Raw genomic sequence first — 14,007 nt, 5'->3', positions numbered from 1 at the left:
ACCGGCCCACTCCATCCTGGACCCTGACCTGATCTCTGACTTCTAGAACCGCCGGGGCCACCCTGGGACTTCAGGAGCAGTCCCTCGACGGGGTGGGTGGGGGGTGGGGGGGGTCCTGTCAGAACCCAAGTCCCCAAACCAGCCTCTCCCAGCTAGCCGGCCTCCACCATGGACCACAACTCCCAGCATGCCCCTCGCGGGGATTCCCTCCACGTCGCACCTACGTCACGAACTGTGACTATATACGGAAGTCGCCTCCCCAGCTCACCACAGTCATCGTTTCTTCGGATCTATGATCAGAGTTTCCAAGCAACCGATCCATCGTACGAACTCTCAGCTCACAGTAAGTGTTCTTACTTACTTCGGGAAAACCCAGCATTTCCGCATCACTTCATTGACGCTCGAACGCTCTGAGATTCTTAGATTAAACCGAGAGCCGGCATTTCACGGACGCTATCACTTCCGCGTCTGTGAGACAATGCTCTCCACAAGCTCAACTCCCGTATCCAGCCGACCAGTCTGACATCAGGGGCCAAAAAAAGTTTCAAAGTTGAATAAAAAATAAATACAATTTAAAAATCACAAGTACTTTACTTTGCAGTATTTTTGCTCATTTAAGACATTAAACAAACAATCTTTTAGTCTTTATGAAATGTAAATTTGTTCAGAGGTCCCTACTTTATTTTGACTAATTAATTTGACCCCCCCCCCCCCCCCCAACGGCATAAAATGGTACAGTTCACCTGGCCGAGGGTCGCGTAGCAGGCGAGGCCAGCTTCACGCAGCAGTCAGACAGCAGAGGCTGCAGTAAAAATATGTCTGAGTCACGGAAAAGGAAAGAAAGAAAGGAGAAAGAGGACAGGCAGAAGAGAGGGCGTCAGTATGTCACACAGTTTTTCTCAAAGAAAAGTGGGTTTAGTTAGTGAGTGGTTAAATTCAACCTGTTTGTTGGCTTTGATATCCATAGTGAGAGGAATGTTGGTTACGTATTGTAACCCCAGATTTTATGAGTCTAGTCGCAACCCTTAAGCTAGCTGCTATTGGAAGGATGATCTCAGCATCAGCCAATCATGAAGAGCTTAAATGTACGCCCACCAATGGTGGGCACCCCTTGTGGGTATATAAGTAGAGCGACTCCACTGTTTGCCTCCAATGGCTCTTGGTCCTAACAGAACCAGTGGGGCCATTTGCTTAAGGGCTGCGATTAGACTCATAGAATCTGGGGTTACAATACGTAACCAACGTTCTATGTCGTATAGTCTTAGCCCTTAAGCTAACTGCTATTGGAATAATGCGCAGCTGGATGGGTTTACGCCACACTGGTTAGGTCAACCAAATGGACACACCCAACATGTCTCATTTTAGAGAGGGCCGCTCAGCCTCAGCCGAGGGCTTAAAAGGATGAGGCAGCCAGAGATAAGAGTGGGGCCCCCACTAAAATCATCATCCACAAGAGGATGAAATTCATTCAAGTAGGGCTGATGTGGTGCCATAATGCTTTCACTCAGCCTGCCTGAGGTCCAAGCACTGAACGATTGATGGAACCTGAAGACACATCTCATAAATAATAACGAGTAAAGGGACATGGGGAAGCCCATGAAGCAGCCTGAAAAATGTCTTCCATCGACACACCACTGTGGAGCGCCATAGAAAAGGAAATCCCTCTGGCTGAGTGAGCCCGGAGTGTCTCAGGAGGATCCCGCCCTGATGATGTGTAAGCGAGTGAAATGGCGTCACACAGCCAGTGTGAAAGATGCTGGGTTGACAGCGCTTGTCCAAGGGAAGAGTCTCTGTAGTGCACAAACAGGCTTTGTGAGCGGCAAATCCCTGAAGTGCGTGACACATATCGTGTGAGCGCGTGCACCGGGCAGAGAAGATGGGAAGCCGCCTCCTCATCAGAATTATGGGGAGGAGGAAAAAGTCCAGCCAATGAAATTGACCTGGATTTGAAGGAAGTATTAATGTTTTTGGGCACAAAGGCTGGGTTGGGGCAGAAAACAGCAGACCCGCCATCTTCCCGGATCCTGAGGCATGCGGGAGCCACTGAGAGGGCAGTTAGGTCGTTCACTCTCTTGACTGATGCCAGCGCCAGCAGCAAGGCAGTTTTGAGTGACAGAAACTTGAGTGAGGCCTGGTCCAAGGGTTCAAATGAGGCTTCAGATAAGCCGCGCAGAACCACCGTTAGGTCCCACATTGGAAATAGCGGGCGGGACACAAGTCTGTACCTTCTGACACCTTTTAGAGACTCTCTTGGTTAGCTTGCTTCTCACACCAAACCTTCCGTCAGGAATCCTGGCGTGACCTTTGACCCAGCTCTCACCCTGGATTCTCATGTCAGTTCTCTTGTTGGCTCTTCCTTCTTCCATCTCAGGAACATTGCTAAGCTGAGTCCCATTCTGTCTCGCTCTGAACTTGAGACTGTTCTCTGCACCTTCATCTCCTCACGCTTAGACTACTGTAACTCTCTTTTCACGTGTCTGAGCAGAACCTCCCTGAACCGTCTACAGGTGGTTCAGAACGCCTGTGCTCGGCTTCTGACCAAGTCCTCCTAACACACCCACATCACCCCGCTTCTCCTCCAGCTTCACTGGCTGCCAGTGAACTTCAGGGTTCATTTCAAGATCCTGGTTCTGGTCTATAGGGCCTTACATGGACAAGCACCATCTTACATTGGTGATCTTCTTAGTCCCTACACCCCCAGCAGGTCCCTGAGGTCCAGTGATCAAAGCCTACTGGTTGTGCAGCGCACCAGGCTAAAGACCAAAGGTGACAGATCATTTGCTGCTGTGGCTCCCAGACTCTGGACCTCTCTCCCCCTGAGCCTGAGATCAGTGGACTCAGTGGTCTCCTTCAAAAAGCAGCTGAAGACTCACTTGTTCAAGCTGGCTTTTGTATGACCTTCTTCACCACTCTCTCTTTATTCGACTCTCCCCACCTATTCCACCTTCCTCAGGATCCACTGATTTCCCTCTTTCCTATTCACTCTCTCTCTTCCTTAACATTTTTTCTTTTAAATCGCAATTGCTTATTGCTCATTTTAAATATATTTTTAAACATTTTCAAAATGCTTTTTTCTATTTTTACAATTTTTATATTCTTTGTTTTTGTGAAACGCCTCATGATTTTTATCTTGAGAGGCGCTATAGAAATTATATTTTCTTCTTCTTCTTCTTTTAGAAAACGTTTTGTCAGGGGATGATTGAAAACAGATCTATCTCCAAAACCTTGGTGACAGGATGAGATAGCTGCAGCATATGTTTTAATAGTGCTGAATGCGAGGCCCCTGTCCACCAGTATCTGCAGAAATGATAGGACATCCGCCAGCTGGCAGGAGAGCGCTTTAACATTCCGCTCTGTGCACCATTTTTGGAAAGCTGCCCATTTAGCAGCATAGGATGCGACGGTAGAAGGCGCCTGCGCACTCCGAATCGTGGCGACCACATCATGCGGCAGCCCAGAAGCCTCTAAGCGTGACCGCTCAGCGGCCAGACCCACAGCCATTGGCCTATTTCTGGAGGATGTTTGATTATCCCATCCGCCTGGAGAAGGGCGTCCGCCCTCCACGGGAGCCTCCACGGGGAGTCGGACACTAGCGCTTGCAGGTCCGGAAACCATGACGCGGACAAGCGTCTGGGAGCTACCAGAATTACCGAGAGCTGTTCAGACCGAACTCGGTCCAGGAGACGGGGAATCAGTGGGACCGGCGGAAACGCATACAGGAGCGTCTGAGGCCAGGGCTGGCGTGAGAAGGTGTCCGCTCCAAGCGGGGGGTGGTCCCGGGGACTCAGGGAAAACCACAGGCGACACTGAGCGTTTTCGCGAGCTGCGAACAGATCCACAGAGGGTTCCCCGAACTTGATCCAGATCTGTGATATCAGTGCGGGATGCAGACGCCAGTCGGAGTCGCGGGGTCCCCCTCTCGACAGGATGTCTGCTGCCACATTCAGGAACCCAGGAATGTAGGTGGCTTTGATGGACAGCAGGTGGACATGTGCCCAACACAGTAAATCTGTGGCTACCGATTGAACTCCCCCATGGCGATTTATGTAGGCTGCCGCCACCTGGTTGTCTGTGTGAACTTCGACATGACGGCCCTCGAGAAGGGCAGCGATCTTTTCAGCCACGGGCAGAGCAGCACAAAATGGGCACGAGGCCTGGGGGGTCAAGGCCAGGCCAACGTGATGAGCCCCGAGACAGACCTCACATTTGATGTGCAGGTCGCCACTGGAGATGGAGCCCGTCTGGCAGGCCGGGCAGGTCCTTGCGTTGCTGGACATGACTGGTGAGTTGAATGTTGTTTCTAGATAATTTGCTCTTTAAAGAAAGCTCTTAAGCTTGGCTTGAAGAGATAACGGAGGCGAACAGTGGAGTTGCTCCACTTATATACCCACAAGGGGTGCCCACCATTGGTGGGCATACATTTAAGCTCTTTATGATTGGCTGATACTGAGATCATCCTTCCAATAGCAGCTAGCTTAAGGGCTAAGACTAGATGAAATAGAACTGTGTTTCATCTAATTATGGTAAATGGGTTGTTGTCCTAGTCCCTACCAGAATCAGCAGCTGATGATATGTCAGCAGGTGTCCCCTCACAACCCAATGAACCTCAAGAAGGTGAGCAATGTTGCATGTTAGCTAGCAGCCTCATTTAAGGGGTTCTCTGGGAATCACTTAAGGCTCTCTTCTCTATCAGTTATATTACAAAGGAATATAAAAAGGCTATTTTTGGTGATAAACACATTGTTTTTCCACATAATGATAATTATATATAAAAATCAGTAAAAATGTATAGATTGTTTTGGATGCTGGGCAGGTTGCAGTGTTGCCAACTCAGCGACTTTGTCACTGTTCCTAACAACTTTTTGACCCCCCTCAACGACTTTTTTTCCAAAAAGCGCCTAGCGACAAAGTTAGCGACATTTCTCAGGACCCGTTGCTACTTTCTGTAGAACTTTCATGTAGATATTCCCCACAGATTAGCAACAAAGAAACCATTTGCACTCTGAACCGTTCTTCCGGGAGTAAGGAAAGAGAACGATACTCTGCACATGTGCACGAGGACTGACCAATCATAAACCGTTTTCGGCCGGTCTGATTCGCTGAAGACAGAGTACAGCTGCAGAGCTGGAGACCGCCGATTTACGTCTGCTGCTTTCATATTACTGCAGGCTCACGCTTCTACTAGAGACGGCGCGGGGGCCATCTCTGGTTCTGCAGCCGTCAGACACTTTGGCTTTTCCTGCATTTGGCAAATGAAGTCATCGGGAGTTTCAACTACCGTCCCGTTTACACACGCAGCTCTGTGGCTCATCTGAATTTCCTTCAGTGACACAGGGATGGTTATACTATGAGACACCCGCTCCCTTTTGCTCGGTGCACCGTTATTATCACGATGGAGAGAATGCACAACAGAGAAGTTGAGAACCTATGAGGTGTAAAAAACAGCTTTTTAGGAAAATGTCTGTGAGAATGAGGAGAGCAGGAGGTCTGAGTTATATCCTACAACAGAACTGTTTGGATCACCACACCATATCTGTCTTAATGCCCCTTTATTGGTAGTTTTGGAATTTATTGTACATTTCAAAGCAATTTGGGCCCATTTTAATCATACTAATTAATAACTTTAACATATAACATAGTTTTTATTTTCCTCCCTTTTAGTCCTATATATATATATTAGATGCTATGGGGAAAACGAACGCTAATGTGGCGTGATGATGTCATCAATATGTAAATTAGCACGTGACATCATCTGGCGACATCTAGTGACTTTTGGGGGGAACTTCAGCTACTTTCAGTCAAAAACAGTTGGCAACACTGGCAGGTTGAAGCATTGTTATTTAGTCCGTCACTAAGTATGTCTCTCAGGAGCATTATTAATTATATCACTGTAAATAATAAATCTTGCTGTGTACAATCAGGCTGAATATATTTTTAGCTGTTTTTTTGTTGTTGAGAAAAATGGGGTTTCTAGAGACTTATAAACAAATTCATGCAAAGTTAACCAACTTTAAAATTTTATGTAACCCTAACTGACTTCGGCTTGAACTGTGTGCTTATTCATTTTGTGTCTGTGATGAAGGCATCGAGACTTAATAAAGAAGTCATCTTGTGAGCAGTGAATCCTTAATTTTTGTCAGTCATACAGAAATACTTGATTTCAAGAGGAAAGATGTCACACCCTGTCCTGTCTCCCCATTGTGTTCAACCTGCGTCTCTGTTAATTGCTCCCACCTGCCTCTCGTTTTCCAATCACCCAAGCTCCCACCCCGCTTGTATTTAAACCCCTCCAGTTCTGTGTCTCTGGTTGGTTCGTTGTTCCCATGTCCTGCGCGTGTTTATCATTAAAAGACTTTACCTGTCCCAGGTTGTCTTTCTGCCTGATTGCTTCCCAGCGTTTGGATCCTTACATCCGCTCCACTCACCAGCACGTCGTGACAGAAGACAGCTGAAAATGTAGTTATGTAAAGCTTTGACACAACATGGACATTTAATTAGATATCCAAATTTGAATTTGATCATCAAATAACATTTTAGAATAAACACATTTTAAGGGAGTAATAGGGAAAAGGAGATTAACACCTTTCAGCATTTCCTGCTTTTTTCAGCAGTGATATTGCTAATTCTGTTGAAGGAAATTCACTGTTTAATGAGAGACAGCTGGTGAAAATGATATGTAAATAAGTAAGAATGCATGTAGACCTACATAATTAAGCAAAACTGAAACACTAATATGAAGTATATATATTATATTTTTTTCTCCCTTTGAAATCTGGGAGGGTGGAACCCCAGCTCCAGCTATGGACAAGCCCCCAGGGGGCCCAACTTGATGTTTTTTCATGGGGCCCAAAATCTCTGGCAGCCCCCCTGGTAATGTCACATATCAACATGCTGCCCCTGGAGTTTGCTTACAGCACTTGATGAGGGGACCAGGTGTGATGAATGAAGGCTGATGAGATGAATGATGGTGCATGCAGGTCAGGGCATGGCAGGGTCATGACAGTCTTACCTCCGCACGCTCTGTCTTTCCTTTTGTTGGTGTGGTTCATGCGCGGAGCGCGCTCCTGCATAAAATCCCGCGTCCTTGCTGGATTAACAGCCACTGCTTTCTCTTCACAAACAGTTTAATTTAAGATTTAAACATGAAACGGAAACCCTTCAGCAACGTGGGACAGAGTTTCAATTTGCGGGTAATTCTGGTCTCCCTTTACTACAGCAGCCACTCAGCTATGGAGGCTGCTGGCCTACGGAGGCTCGGAGCTGGACTCTGGCAAAGGTGAACAGGATCAAACTACTTTTGAGGAGGGAGAGCTTTGCTGCATTTTTGCTACTGAAATAAGACGTTTCAACCAAGCACTGTATGCTTTTTACATTTTACAAGTGTGATTAAAACATTTAGTAAAAATAAACATTTTAAATTCTCACATTTTAGGGGTGCTGGGAGATGATTTAGGGGTGCTTCAGCACTCCCCAACATAGGCTAAAAACGCTCATGGTGCTGATGGCAATTCTGAACGAAATGAACAAGGTCCATGCCAAACCAACGGAAAAAAAGGTTAGAAGCAAGGTACGAAACAGACACTGTAAAATAATTATAAGTATTAAGATGTTAAAAGTATATAAATGTCAAAAGAAAACAATACATGAGCTAAGATCTACAACCAGGGGCAGTCCTAGCTCGTTTGGTGCCCTGGGCGATCACACTTCCTTATGCGTGATTTACTTGACCAACTTATTACAATATGTGATGCATTTATACCCCAAGGCATAAAGAAGGCAAGAGCAAAAAAGCAAGTAGCCGTCGCCGCTGTAACATATGTTCTCCAAAAGACACACAGCACTACCGAAAATAAAAAGGATTTTTCAATACCTAATACCCATTTTGCCGCCCCCATTGTCCAGGTCTAAAACTGCTACTGTTTACAGCAATATATTCCAATTCATGTTGATGAATATCTTTATTCTTCATGTTTTCAAGGTTTCAAGTGTTTGAAATTTAAACAAAGTGCTTGAACTGTAAGTGATAGATACTGCAGGTAGGTGTGTGTGTGTGTGTGTGTGTGTGTGTGTGTGTGTGTGTGTGTGTGTGTGTGTGTGTGTGTAAACATGAGCAGCAAATTATCAGAAAGCAAAAGATCAGTCTTGATGAAATGTAGATTTGGGTTCTGATTAGGGTTGTCACGGTAACCGGTGTAGCGGTAAACCCCGGTAAAAAAGTTGACAAAAATAATAACCGTCTTGTTTTAAAATATATATATTATCTTGGTGGGTTACCGTGGCTGCGGTGTAGGCGCGGTGACCCTTACCAGCCACCGTATCATCTGCTGAAGTTGCCGGCGGCACATGTGCGCTTTGTTTACGACCAAAACTTTCTTGAGGCTAAAGCTGAAATAATGACCAAAGGAGGAGACAGCAGCGCTCAGGACATTTATTATCCCTCAAAGAAGACAAAGTGGGAAGTACGGGCATTTTTTTTTGATATTTGAAGAATGCCGAGGGACAGTTGATAGAAGACGGCTATCCTGTTTGCAGCACGTGCAGAAAAAGTGTCTGTGAAAGGCAGCAACGCTTCAAATCTCATGACACATCTGCGTGACCATCACCCACAACTCTACAGTCAACGCAAGGCAAGCTAACGTTAGCGTTTTAGCTAAAATGCGTGATCCGAGGATTTGGGTTGAGGGAGAAAGCAACGAGTCGCTATATAAAGCAGCCGCAGCGCCGCTACCTGCATATAAACCGTGTCGCAGACACCCCCATGTTGAAATGACGCTATTGTTGAGGGTCTGACCTCATGAGGAAATTACTATGCAGTGATTTTCTCCAAAATGACTGTGCTTAAATTGCTCTGAAAAGCAAATAATCACATCAGCGCCAAGAAACTTCATTTCCCATGATGCTTTGCACACGGAAGCATTGGGTGATGTCACTGCCTAGTACCAGAAACACGTTCTGCGCATGTGCGGGAAGCCGTGGAGCTTTTCCCGCGAACTAAGACCATAAATCTTCAGCAGAGACAAAGAAACCTCGTTCTTTTGCCCAGGATACCTGGCGGTAAGGACACGCTTGTCGAACGCTCCGACAACTTGAGCACGCGGAAGCTCTAAGTGCCAAGTTGAGCCACGCAACCGCTGGAAACCACTCTTAACTCCATCGGGACCTGACTGGGAACGAGCGGAGCTCCATTCAGCTCTCAGAGACGCTGTAAGTTGTCAAACTCAGCACAAAAGAAACTTCGTCCTCTTTGTGTCCAGCTCGTGGAGAAACACACGTGGAGCCAAACAACGGAGAAAGCATCAAACCGACGGATGACGCTGAAAACTGCGGAGAAAAACGGAGAACCGTCAAATCATAACAGCGGGGACGCCTTGCTGCTCATCTGGTGATCAGAAAACTCATTTTCTCTCTCCTTTTCTTCTCCCGTTTCCTCTATAGTCCAGAATAAGCAATAAAACCGCGCTATTGCTTAAAAAGTAGCTTCGTGTTTTCCTCTTTCGCTCCCAATTTGTCCTTCGGGTCATTTTGAAAGAATAAACTGCTTATTGATCATCGCTAATATCTTTAGTCGTCAGCTCTGGCCAGGCTGCCGACTCCTTTTAGATTAAATAATTTACAAGTGACCCTTTTGTTGTTTGTTAACTTTTGAAGTGTTTGAATTAAGTTTTACTGTGATTCTAAGCCACTAAGTGTTCGGGAAAGTAGAAAACTTTACACATCCAGGTCTCCTGTTGAATGCGAGGGGAGGGGAAGAGCCCCACACACACTCACAGCTCACTCCCCCCCACCTACTCTGGGGAAACAAAGACCCATTCATCTCACACACACACACACACTCACTCACACACACCACACAAACACCTTGAACATTATTTTGAATATACATCCTTTTATTTTATCACATGGTTATTATTCATTTATGCCACTGTTTATTCATTTGACAAATTGTTAATTAAACGTTATAAAATTCAGATTTTCGTCTCCAGTAGCTTTGTTGTGTCGAAGAGAAGTCTCTGCTCCAAGGATTCTACGAACTTCAAGAAAGACTGATAAGAGTTTTGGATTCAATTTTTCCCCGGTTAAAGGGGAATGGTGCCCCGTATATCTAAGAATATCTTAATTAATTAATAAATCAGTAAATATTCCCATATTTACAGAATTTATTGAAGAATCCAAAAGTAAGTTGAAGCTTACTAATTGTTCGCTCCTAATAACCCCAACACTATGCATTACGGGGCTCCCAGGGGCAGATAAGAGTTGGTCTCTCTCCGAGAATAATTATGAATTTAACAATGATTACTGCCTGATGACATTTTCCCACATCTGCAAAGCTCACTGGAAGGACACAAACCGAGGACAATATTTTCCTGATATAGGGTTTATTACTCAAGTAAGTGTCATGTTTGGAGGAAGGTACCTAACCCACGACATGCAGAATGCAACACAGACCAAAAACGGATGGTAAAATGATTTATTTATAAAGGAGGGACTTAGGATGCACAGATAAGTCTGTGGTTGGAACTGCTACGACAGCTCAGCGTCTGGAGGAGGGAGAACACAGGTGAGCATAGGTTCTGATTCAGAAGTCCAATGTAGGCAGAGGTAGAGCCCTGCACTGAAGCCCTAGGCCCTCGTGTCGGCCCGGCCCGAGGGCTGTCGGGCCGGGCGCCTTTATTTTTAATCGAATTCATTAAAAAAACGAAACACAAACGCAACATAGTAGAGCCCTGCGCAGGACTGTTTTCTTCATCCCGCTCCCGCTGAATTTCTGACCATTAACGCCTGCAACTGCAGCGTTAAACCAGGGGCGGATAAAGGACTGAAGAACATCCGGGGCTTAACACACGCACACACACACGCTCACACACACACACACACACACACACACACACGTGACACGCACTGGTCAACATCATATTTGTCTTGTACCACATAATTTTTAATCTGAAGCTACATATTAAGCATTTTCAGGTCAGAGTATTGTTCCTGTTAGTGTTTAGTGTGAGATGATAGTAAATATTCCCTTTCTTTCTCCAACAAATTTACCTGATAGTAAGCTAGCTTTAGGCAAACCAGCAGCACAACAAATATTTTCAAATAAGACTCACAAACCTGAGTCAACACTAGTCTCATCAAAGCTGGGGTTCTGTCGCCGTACTTTTGGTCTAAAAAACGTCCTTATGTCCATCTTCACTCATGCGTTTCAGGCAGAGAGTGCAGAAGAAGCCGGCTGCTGAAGGGCTTCTTCTTCAGTGGTGGAGGCTCAGGCAGGCTGTATACAAACTACTGCCAGCTGCTCCCTCTCTGTTGGACTTTGGTACTGCATGTTACTTATGCGATTTAGATCCGGGGCTTCAGCCCAAGTAGCCAGGCCTAATGCCGCCCCTGCATTAAACTCCCGCCCACACCCGTAGTGTGCATATCTACTCCCGCCCGCACCCGTAGTGTGCATATCTACTCCCGCCCGCACCCGTAGTGTGCATATCTACTCACGCCCGCACCCGTAGTGTGCATATCTACTCCCGCCCGCACCCGTGGTGTGCATATCTACTCCCGCCTGCACCCGTAGTGTGCATATCTACTCCCGCCCGCACCCGTAGTGTGCATATCTACTCCCGCCCGCACCCGTAGTGTGCATATCTACTCCCGCCCGCACCCGTAGTGTGCATATCTACTCCCGCCCGCAACCGCAAAACTCGGAGAAATTACGCAGCTGGACCGAGCGCAATTTGTGGCAGCGGCAGCGCGAGTGGCACTTGCGTTGGCAGCTCTGACTCTTCCGGGTGGTGCCACGGCTTTTAGTGGCACCTGCCACTGCTGCCATGGCCGCTGTCACTGCTGCCACAGCTGCCACGGCCCATGCCACTGCTGCCAAGACACTTCCGGGTGGTGCCACGGCTTTTAGTGGCACCTGCCACTGCTGCCATGGCCGCTGTCACTGCTGCCACAGCCCATGCCACTGCTGCCAAGACACTTCCGGGTGGTGCCACGGCTTTTAGTGGCACTAGCCACGCCCCCTGCCTCTAAAAGTCGTGGCACCACCCGGAAGTGGTGGTGCCACGACTTTTAGTGGCACCTGCCACTGCTGCCACAGTACCTGCAGCTGCCACAGGCTGTAGTGACCTCAGTAATTGCAGCACTTATTGCATCATCGGCCTCATCATGCCAACGTTTTTATTTTTTACTTTATTAACAAAATCAAAACAAACAAGGCTGTCACCAAAAATATTTGAAATATTTCAAGCGGTTTACAAATGCATTTCCCAGTCACTCCATGCATATACAGTGTAATGCAATCAGAAGCGTTAATGCATTTATTTTTTCCATCATTTTTATTGCTCCCACAGACGAATCCGTGACAGCTCTAGTGGAAGATCCACAGACACTTCCGGGTTGAAGACCGGCGGGTCAGCGGCCTCCGGTACGGAGTCAGGAAGCAGGGGAGCACCAGAGGCAGATGAAGAGCTTCCAGAGCAGTTCTCAATTTCTGAAATAATTTATGACAACTGCTACCAATGTGGATTGTGGAATAAAAAGAGATAAACTGTTAGTTTTCTCAATACTGTCATTGCAATCGCAGCAGATAACGCCATCTGCCGGCTTAAAATGGTTATTGCAGTACATTTTAAACAACTTGGAAGTGAAAAGGCTGTTTGTCACTACAACAGATTTGGGAATGTAGTTTATTGTTAATAGATATTGTGATTTTACAACAATAAAGTTTTGTATTGTGTATATAGATTTATCACTCTCTGTAATGTGAAGGGACTCCAATAAAGAAGACTTAGAACACAATAAAACTTTATTAAAACCAAGACCTATGCTGTTTAGTCTTGTACCTCAAATCTGGAGAAAACTTTGAGGTTCTTCTCATCTATGATAAAGGAACAGAACTTGTCATAGTCATTTTTATTTTCAAAAGCAAAAGTCAAATGTTCTGCTGGAGAGTCATAATCATGTTCCTCGTTCCAGCTTTGAACTGCCTCAAGGACTTCCTGCTGTTCTTCCTCATCCATGGACAGAACGGATGGCACTTTAACCATTCCCTCGAACAGTGTTCCCTTTACCCACTCGGCTGCTGCCAGCGTGTCTGCCAAAATACTGCTTTCCTGTGAAAATGACGGACACACACACACACACACACACACACACACACACACATATTTATATATATACATGCAATGTTTATGCATGTATGCTGAAAACCCCTCTTTGATTTCGAAGTAGAAGTTGCAAAATTCCCGGGACATCAAACACCCTCCGCCCTCACTGTAAATATATACATATGTACTATATACTATACTTGTTATGTGTGCTTTACCTTTGGAGTGTCATCATTAATGGCCAGTTCTGCTTTTCTGTGAGGTCAGAGAAATCATGGCGTTTCAAAATTTCAGCTTATTATACATGCTCCTAACAGGAGTCAGCACCCAAATGTTACTATACCCTTCATTGTCAATGAATGGCTTGGTCTTCATAAGCAAGTCTTCTGCTTGAAAACGGCAGATGACATTTGTAGTCTGCACCCACTGAATCAGAGCCTATAAAACAATTTTACATCAAATTAATTTGGAAAAAGTTAGAATCTACATTATGCAGATCTTTGACCACATTATTATTGTGAAGGCACTATTTTCTGTTGGTGAAAATGTAATTTTAGCATCCAACTTCTTCCTGCTTGTGTTACAAAACATTACAAATACTAGTAAGTTGTGTTTTTTTATATTTATAAGTGTCATATAAACATACCTCGGGCAGAATAACATCTGTTATGAAATGAGGATCCACAGATGTAGTTCCTGAAAGTGACAGGACTCTTTCCAAACGCTGGATGATTGTTTCAGTCTGGAACAGGAAGTAATAAATATAATAAATGAACAATAAAATTATAAAATTAATTGGGAGGTTGGAGAGAAAGTCATTAAATTCTTTAGTTCTGTATAACTTCCAATGTACGTTCTTGTCAATAACACATTATTTATAAATTTTACCATGGCCAATTTACACCTT

The 14,007-nt window shown here is 45.5% G+C and overlaps 1 protein-coding gene and 1 long non-coding RNA gene across 2 annotated transcripts in view; one reads left to right on the top strand and one right to left on the bottom strand.

The window, feature by feature from the left end:
- LOC139064489 (uncharacterized) overlaps positions 1–14,007 on the bottom strand; it is a 42,969-nt gene that overhangs the window by 23,758 nt on the left and 5,204 nt on the right. The window lies entirely within an intron of this gene.
- LOC139064490 (uncharacterized) lies at positions 9,243–12,547 on the top strand. The gene is made up of 2 exons (XR_011517497.1): positions 9,243–9,382; positions 12,345–12,547. It is a non-coding gene; the product is annotated as an uncharacterized lncRNA (long non-coding RNA).

The sequence above is a fragment of the Nothobranchius furzeri genome, unplaced genomic scaffold (assembly GCF_043380555.1).
Source record: "Nothobranchius furzeri strain GRZ-AD unplaced genomic scaffold, NfurGRZ-RIMD1 Scf031, whole genome shotgun sequence".
NCBI classification, from domain to species: Eukaryota; Metazoa; Chordata; class Actinopteri; order Cyprinodontiformes; family Nothobranchiidae; genus Nothobranchius; species Nothobranchius furzeri.
This window is presented reverse-complemented; position numbering and strand designations above follow the sequence as displayed.